The following is an 8,436-nucleotide window of genomic DNA, read 5'->3' as shown; positions in this document are numbered from 1 at the left end:
GGATGAGAGGATGCATGGCAAGGGAAAATATTTTCCTTTCTGTGCATTCTCTCCTCCGTTCATTAAAGGTAGGCAACACATATGCAATTGCGTATGTCTATGGGCAACTGTCACTTCGCTATTTTAGCTATTTCAGGTGGCCGCTAGCTTTTTTGCCACCTTATGATATATAAAAAAAAACAAATTTTATGTATTATATATCAAATGTCATAATTGTATAGAAAGATTTAATTTAAAATTAAATTATAATCGACATGGGAAACAGGGTAAGAATATAAATGAAAATAAACATTTCTTACACAAATGTCAATGTAATTATCGTGCCAAAGAATTTCCTGAGTTTTAAGCAAAAAGCTCGTTTATTTGTTCAGTTTTTTTTGCTACTTTAAAGATTTAAATAAGTAAAAATGTTTAAAAATTCATATTTCGTACGTATTTCCGTTGCTAACGAAAAACTATTTTTAAATATTTTGTATCTGTTTTGTCGTCGGACATGCCGTTTTTAAGGTAACAAAGTTTGTTATTCGTGTATATAGTTTTTGAACATCTAAGTATATCTCAAGGACGTTTTTTTTTAAATAATGGCTTGCATGTTCCTTGAATACGAAATTACATCAGTTTTTTTTGTGGACTAGCTATTGTGAGATCGTAATTTTTTGCGTCATTTGCGTAATGATACATGTTTTCAGTAAGATTTGAAATTCTTTAAGTTACCTGGGACTCTAAAAATAATTAAAATCATGATTAATTAATAATATTGTTAAGCGAAATATTGTTCTTGGAAGTGGATTTTCCGGATGAGAGGATGCATGGGAAGGGGAAATATTTTCTTTCTGTGTATCATCTCCTCCGTAGATTAAATGTAGGCAAACATGCAATTGCGTATGTCTATGCAACGGTCACTTCGCTATTTAAGCGATTTCAGGTGGCCGCTTGCTCGCTTGCCACCTTATGATATAAAAAAAGTTGCAGTTTTCTCTATCGACAGCAAAGTGCTGCTAGTCTGTACTAAGCCTAAGATTATTGATCACGCAGATGTGTCGATTTTCTGGCGAGGATTATACAATTTGTATTCTTTTGTCGAAGGCGTATACGGGCTTATTTTTGCAAACACTATTTGTTCTAGTATTTTCAATGTCTTGATTAATAGCATTCCATCTGCGTTTCAACGAGTAAAGGAAAACGTCTCACAATAATTTGTTGTGAAGGAAAGCCACAAATCAATGTGAATACGTTGGTCGTAGTCTATGGCTTGTACGTTACTTGTTTACTTATTAATACATACTAATAAAATTAGAGTGTCTATAGTTAACACAGAGAAAATTGTTTATAGTACAAAAGTAATTTTGATTTTTTTTCTGTCTGTCGCACTGTGGACGCCCTCTGCCCCACTACGAGGACATAGGACTTTAAGTCAAGTTATCTGTCTGTACACAGCGTGTCCCAAGTTTAAGAAAATTTAAAAAAGTTAATGTAACTTATAAACAAAATGAGTTAGATTTTTATAGTATTTTTTCCCGTGTAGTTATCAATCAGGCTATACACCGGTGCCGTTTTATCGTTGAATTTTCAGACACGTTGTATATCTGTCCGATAGGAAGCGCTTTTTCGGGGAATATCCGAAAATTCTGTACCGATTTATCGAGACTTTAACAGAAAAGCTGATGAGGTCTTTTATAGAAATAATATAGAGTTAATAATTTTTAACTTATTTAAATCTCACGACATTTGAAATTCTTGATAATAGTAATATCGACTCGACTAATATCGTCATCAAACGGTCTCAAGGACATTCTAATTACCTAAGTTTACAAGAAACTTAAAGATAACATATTGAAATCAGAGCAGCATAATATATTATTAAAGGTAATCCGATCCGGTCGGGGGACTATTATTAATTCGGGGGAATATTATTAATTTTATTTGAAATCCATGTATTTAAAATAAAAGTTTCAACCAAAATATGTTTATTTGCCCATATGAAAATAGTATTAACCAGCTGTCACCCGCGACTCAGTCTGCGTGGATATATAAAAAACATAATATATAGATAATTTAAATAATAAGCAGCTCTTAAAGGCATAAATTCGAAAAAAATAAATAAAAAATGAATAAATAGTATCCTATGTCCGTCTCCATGCTCTAAGCTACCTCCTCACTAATTTTCAACCATATCGGTAAAGACGTTCTTGAGTTATAAATAGCGTAACTAACACGACTTTCTTTTGTACTCGTATATGTAGATATCAAATAGTTTATCAACGAGCGTCGGTGGCTCAGGGGTCAAGCACTTGACTTGGGTTCAAATCCCGCCATGTACCAATGTGTTTTTCTATTTCCGATTTACATATATACATTTATCCGACGTTCTTACGGTGGAGGAAAACATCGTAATGCAACCTGCACATATCTGAGAAGAAATTCAAAGATATGAGTGAAGTCAACCAACACGCACTTGGCCAGCGTAGTTGATTATGGCCAGATCACCCTTAACTTAGGGTAGGCTCCGAGCCCCTCGGTAGGGATGTATAGTGAGCTGATGATGATGAGTTTATCAACCTTATAAATGACAAAAAAAAAGAAAAGGAGCGGCATTGTATGGCAACAGACATAAAATAAAAAAATACGAATTAATAACCTTTGTCTTTTTGAATTCGGCTAATAAACAACATCTCCGTTTGAAACATTTTGTTTGATATCACTGTTTAACAAAGATAGTGACAGGGATGACGATATGTTTTATTTTCTGATTTTGTTTTTTTTTTATATCATAAGGTGGCAAACGAACGAGCAGCCACCTGAAATCGCTGATATAGCGAAGTGACCGATGCCCAAAGACATTCGCAATTGCATATGGGTTGCCTACCTTTAATGGACGGAGGACAGAATGCATAGAAAGAAAATATTTTCCCTTACCTTGCATCCTCTCATCCGGAAAGTCCACTTCCACTTCCTATCCTTTCCTAAGAAGAAGGGTGGGAAGGGAAAGGGGAGTAAGTAAGACCTCCGGGACTCAAGTCTCTCAGGGACTCAGAAACCAACTCTTAGCGAGATAAATAATTGAAAATTCCAACTTTAGAATTAACTATATCCTGTATAGCATCCTTGACATTTCTTTGGTTAATTACATTGTTTGTGAAGGAAAGTGGTTAATAATTATTGAATGACATTATTTTTTTTTACTTAAGGCCTTTCGCCTACAATGCGTGCGTTATGCATTGAATCGTCGACGTGAGTCCCCAATAGAGGCTTAGCAATGAGTCAACTGTATAGATTTGCTCCGCTATCTTAAAAATTGCAGCGACTTTTCTTGCGACGAACTTGACAAACAAGTTGCGAGCGACTGTCTTTGGCGATGATAATAGAAATATCGGCGACGAGCTTTTATGACATTGTATAGCGACTTAATTCGCCGCGTCTCGAAGATTTTGTGTAAGAAGGGTCTAAATTTTATTGTAACTTCACAGGTTATTCATTTTACTGCGACTGTAAATTTATTTTTTCTTTACGATTTTATTCTTTCTTTGATTTAATATAAAATAAATATGTATGTTAGTTTTGATGTATTGTGATATATTTAGTATATCAATTGCCTTGAGACTTATTGATATAAAAACGTCACATTTTTAACAGAACTATGCTAATCTGAACCTCGCAAAATATTTTTCATTTATAACATTCATTAGATTTATTATTATGTTAAGTTATATATTTCATATATTATATATTACTAGCTGCCGCCCGCGACTCCGTCCGCGCGGGATTAAAAATAGATGTTGACCGATTCTCAGACCTAGTCAATATGCTCACAAAATTTCATGAGAGTCGGTCAAGCCTTTTCGGAGGAGTATGGGAACGAAAATTGTGACACGAGAATTTTATATATTACTAGCGGACCCGACAGACGTTGTCCTATCTACACGTCTTTAATTTGAAACTGACTGAAAAAAATTGACACTGTAATGACAGTCGGATCCAATGTAAAACATTACAAAATCAACAACTACTAATAAATTAAAAATTAATTAGAAAAACATTGTCCAGCGGACAAAATTGTGAATCTAAACCATTCCCAGATCCCCTTGTACACACACAAAAAATTTCATCAAAATCGGTCCAGTCGTTTGAGAGAAGTTCAGTGACATACACACTCACAGAAGAATTATATATATAAAGATATTTTAAATTTAAATTTATATATTATATTTTAAATTCTTTGTGCAAAGAATTTTAAAGTAAAGGTTATACTAAAAAAATGACCAAAACATATAACTAAATTTAGCTTTCCACAGGTAACCAGAGATAAGTTAAGTTGTAGTGTCAATGACTTATAAAGTGCATTTACAGCATTGATGCAGTATTTTGTATTTTTTTTACCTGCATTATGCAGGATACACACGTTAGGTTTTTCTTAAAATGCATGAAATAATAACATCTGTTGCCCGCAAGAAATGAAAAGAATAAAGTGGTAGCAATCCCGCGTTTCGTCTGATGAGTGTGCGTGAAAGTCTAATTTTAGTACTCCTTCTCTCTCCGCCCTTTTCTTATAAGGAAAGAATGGGAACAGGAAGTGAACTTCATGGAGGGGGGCATAGGAAGGGTAAATATCTTTATGTGGGCCCCCTTTAATTAAAGATATAACATCTGCAATTGCGGATGACTATGGGCAGCAGTCGCTTCTCTACTTCGTTAAATTTAAGTGGCTACTTGCATGTTTCCCACCTTATAATAAAAAGAAAAAACTGTATAGCGTGTGTATGACTGAATTACAATTACGTGTGCTATGAAAATATGACCTTGGTTGACTGGCCTCGTCACCCTTATCTTAGTGTAGGTTTCAAGTCCCTCAGTGGGGACGTATGGTGAGATGATGATGAAAATATTAATTGTCTGTTATCTCTGTAAGGTTTTTATTAATGCAATAAAACCTAACGTCTGTGACTTACATTAAATTTTGGAGCGCTCGTCATATTTTTGCAGTAAAAGTCACGATAGCAAGTTGGGTTATCAGGGTAGCAGAAGGTTCAATCCAGTAACCATGTATATTTTTTGTGTCTGGAAAAATTCAAATGTAAAATTATTGTTTTTATAGAACATAAATTCTTGTGTTTATTTATACTGCAAATACAGACTATAAAGAATTTAAATATAAATACAATTGTTTTAAAAAAAAAGATTTAAGCTTTAAAACATTTTGATTATAAAAACATATTTCTTATCAACATAATAATTTGAATGATAACATAAAAAGCAAAAAATGTAAAAAAAAATCATTTTTTAGATTTATTTTTAAAAATTATTATTGCATCATTAAATTAATGAAGAATATAAATTGTTATCTGCAAAAAACGAACAAAAAATTCATGATAAAACTGGCAGTAACAAAATAAAAAAATAACGCTCGTAAATATTTTAATGGAAAGGGATCTAAAAGCATTATAAAAGCTGTCGCCCGAGACTCCATCCGCGCGGAATTAAAAAAATACTATTGGTCGCAGCGTAATGTTATATAGCCTAAAGCCTTCCTCTATAAATGGACTATCCAAGAAAAAATTAATTTTTCAAATTTGACCAGTAGTTCCTGAGATTAGCACGTTTAAACAAACTCTTTCGCTTTATATAATAATATTAGAAGCAATAATTTTTGTTTTAAATCTAGCGTTATTCTTGCTAACTAAAAGAATTAGTGTCCACCTGAAATCGCTGAAATAGCGAAGTGACCGTTGCCCATAGACATACGCAATTGCATATGCGTTGCCTACCTTTAATCGACGGAGGTAAGGATAAACGAAAAGTCCATTTCCACTTCCCATCCTTTCCTTTTAAGAAAAAGGGTGGGAAGGGAAAGAGGACTAAATTAGGCCTCCGGGACGCACACTCATCAGGCGAAGCGCGGAATTGCTTCCACTTCACGCCTGTCTTGTGTATTCACCGGGCGAGCCGGGCCGATTCGTGCGAAGATGTTAAAGCGGGCTCTACCACTGTTGAGTTTAAATTTAATATAATTTATAAGTTTTTATGACAACCATCTGGACTGATAAAACTAAAAAAAAATCTTATAAAATAAATTAAAATGTGTATACTATTGTAAACTTAACATTTATTATAATACGCAATTTTTATTTTTGTTCGTTTGCTTCTTCAAATAGACATTGCAAATCGCTCATTAAGCTAAATGAGGATATTTGAATTATTTTAAATATATTTGCTTATTCTAATTACTGCAACTGCGCACATTTTGACCTTGTTACCGTGAATTTCCTCAAGCATAATACTCCTCGTCTGCTGTACATTACCCATGTATAAAGCTCCAATCCTTTTATACAAGACTTTTATGATAAATTGTTTTAGACATTATTAGTTAGAGTCCTTTAGCGCGAATGACGTGCTTTCGTTACAAAGTCCAGTGTCAGAATGTTTAGTGAGGGGACATAAACGTCGACAGTTTTGTAAAGCTAGTGTAGCGTTAATACACTGGCACATTTTCGGATTTTCTTCCTAATACTAGTTAGTAAATCATTGGTTATACTGGTGTACATAGGATCTGCCCAGAGTTCGTGATTTTACAGTAACATATATAATTATGAAGCCGGTTGTAATAAAACGTAAATATTCTACTCATTATTTTTAACAGACTGAGATAACAATATTATGTTTTTCTATGTGATACGGCAATGGAAATTTACAGGATTCAAAGTTCTTATTGCACATGTTTCTCGCAAACTATGTATTATTTAAAGCTGAATATTTTTCTATTTTTAGTTTTAAATTAGATGTAATTTAAAACATGAATCATGTCGAGTGATTAAGCTTTGTAGATGGATGATATGCGTAAAATTCTGTTGGGTCGAAGTTTAACATCCTTTTGCTTGAATATTATATAAATAAATAGCTGTCGCCCGCGACTCCTTCCGCGCGGAATTTAAAAAAAACTTAATTAGTAACCTATGCGACTCTGGCGATCTCTTGTGTCGGAGGCCAAGACCCACTTTGGGCCGATGCGCCAGCAAAGTAAGTAGCCTATGTGTTTTTCCTGACTATGTTCTACATCTATGCCAAATTTTAGGGAGATTGAGGCAGCCGATCTGGAAATACCTTCAAACAAACATCCATCCGTCAATCTCAACATTCGAATTTATAATATTAGTATGTATACTTTACTATATTCTTGTAATTAGCTCCTAAGTTGATTGATTATGTGATAGTTGATTATGGGACTGACATGTTCAAAAGAACAAAAGTCCCTATAAAAAAAATAAAGAAAAAAAAATATTAGTAAGATGATTGAAGTATGTATGTAAGCTCCATCTATGGTGACTTATTAAATTCTTATTCTTCTCTTAAGAAATGTTTTTATTATTATTAGCCTACATCGCGCTACTGCGGTGCAAAGTGATCCTTACCTTTCCTTCATAAATTTCTATCCAGAGACTTTGCCGCCAACTTTTACGAAGGAGTTCTAACCCTAAATTATATGAACAAATAAAATTAAACGGATTAAAACAACTGGTAACTTTTATTTCACTAGAATATTAATAACTAATATTTACATGTTTGTTTTTAATTTTCTATTCTCTTCCTCGATTCATTATTTATTATATGATCAATAGATAAATTCTCTGGGCACTAAAACTGTAACAATTGATGATTTTCTTGGTTGAATGTTATATTATTTTCAGTTTTGTTATTACATTTGCGAAACTGTAATATTTATTTTTTTACTTTATATTTTTACGAAAATACAAAACTTTTTATCTACATATATGATTGTTTCGTGCGCAATTCGTGAGCAACGTTAATTTATTATATTAAAATAAATCTTAACACAAAAGAACAAAGGATTAAAAAAGAACAAAATATTATTATAGATAAAATTTATGGCACACAACTCAAAAAGAAAAGATAAAAATATAATGTAATTTTTTATATCATATTTTAGTTATCTCGTGGTTTTCAAAGCTCTGTTTTTTATTTATATTAATGATAAGTAAAATATAAAATATTCAATGACAATATGTTAATGTTATGATAGTGGAAACCCATCTTAACAATTCATAACATGGGGGCTTTACTGGAGGATACAGCATCTAAGTGCAATATCGATTAGCTAGCCAACCTATTTAACCAATTATTATTGCTAATTTAATGATTAGTAACTGGATGACAGAGCTTTACTCTGTTTTTTTTTAATTGTGTTTTTTGGAAATTATATTTAAGTACGATTTACTAATAAAATGATGAAATATGAATAATATTTTTCGATCTTACCGATAGAAAAAGTTAAGTTTATGTTTAAGTTGATTATCTATAAAACACAAATAAAATGATATTTTCTAAAAATGATTCCTAGCTGGATCGATTTATCGCCCCCGGAACCCCTATATACTAAATTTTATGAAAATCGTTGGAGCCGATTCCGAGATTCCGACCTTCGAG

General features: G+C 32.7%; 1 protein-coding gene across 1 annotated transcript in view; it reads left to right on the top strand.

Moving 5' to 3' along the window:
* The window catches only part of Flo2 (flotillin-2), a 162,895-nt gene that overhangs the window by 43,146 nt on the left and 111,313 nt on the right, over nt 1-8,436 (top strand). The window lies entirely within an intron of this gene.

Source organism: Papilio xuthus, unplaced genomic scaffold, assembly GCF_000836235.2.
Source record: "Papilio xuthus unplaced genomic scaffold, Pxut_1.1 DF827679.1, whole genome shotgun sequence".
NCBI classification, from domain to species: Eukaryota; Metazoa; Arthropoda; class Insecta; order Lepidoptera; family Papilionidae; genus Papilio; species Papilio xuthus.
This window is presented reverse-complemented; position numbering and strand designations above follow the sequence as displayed.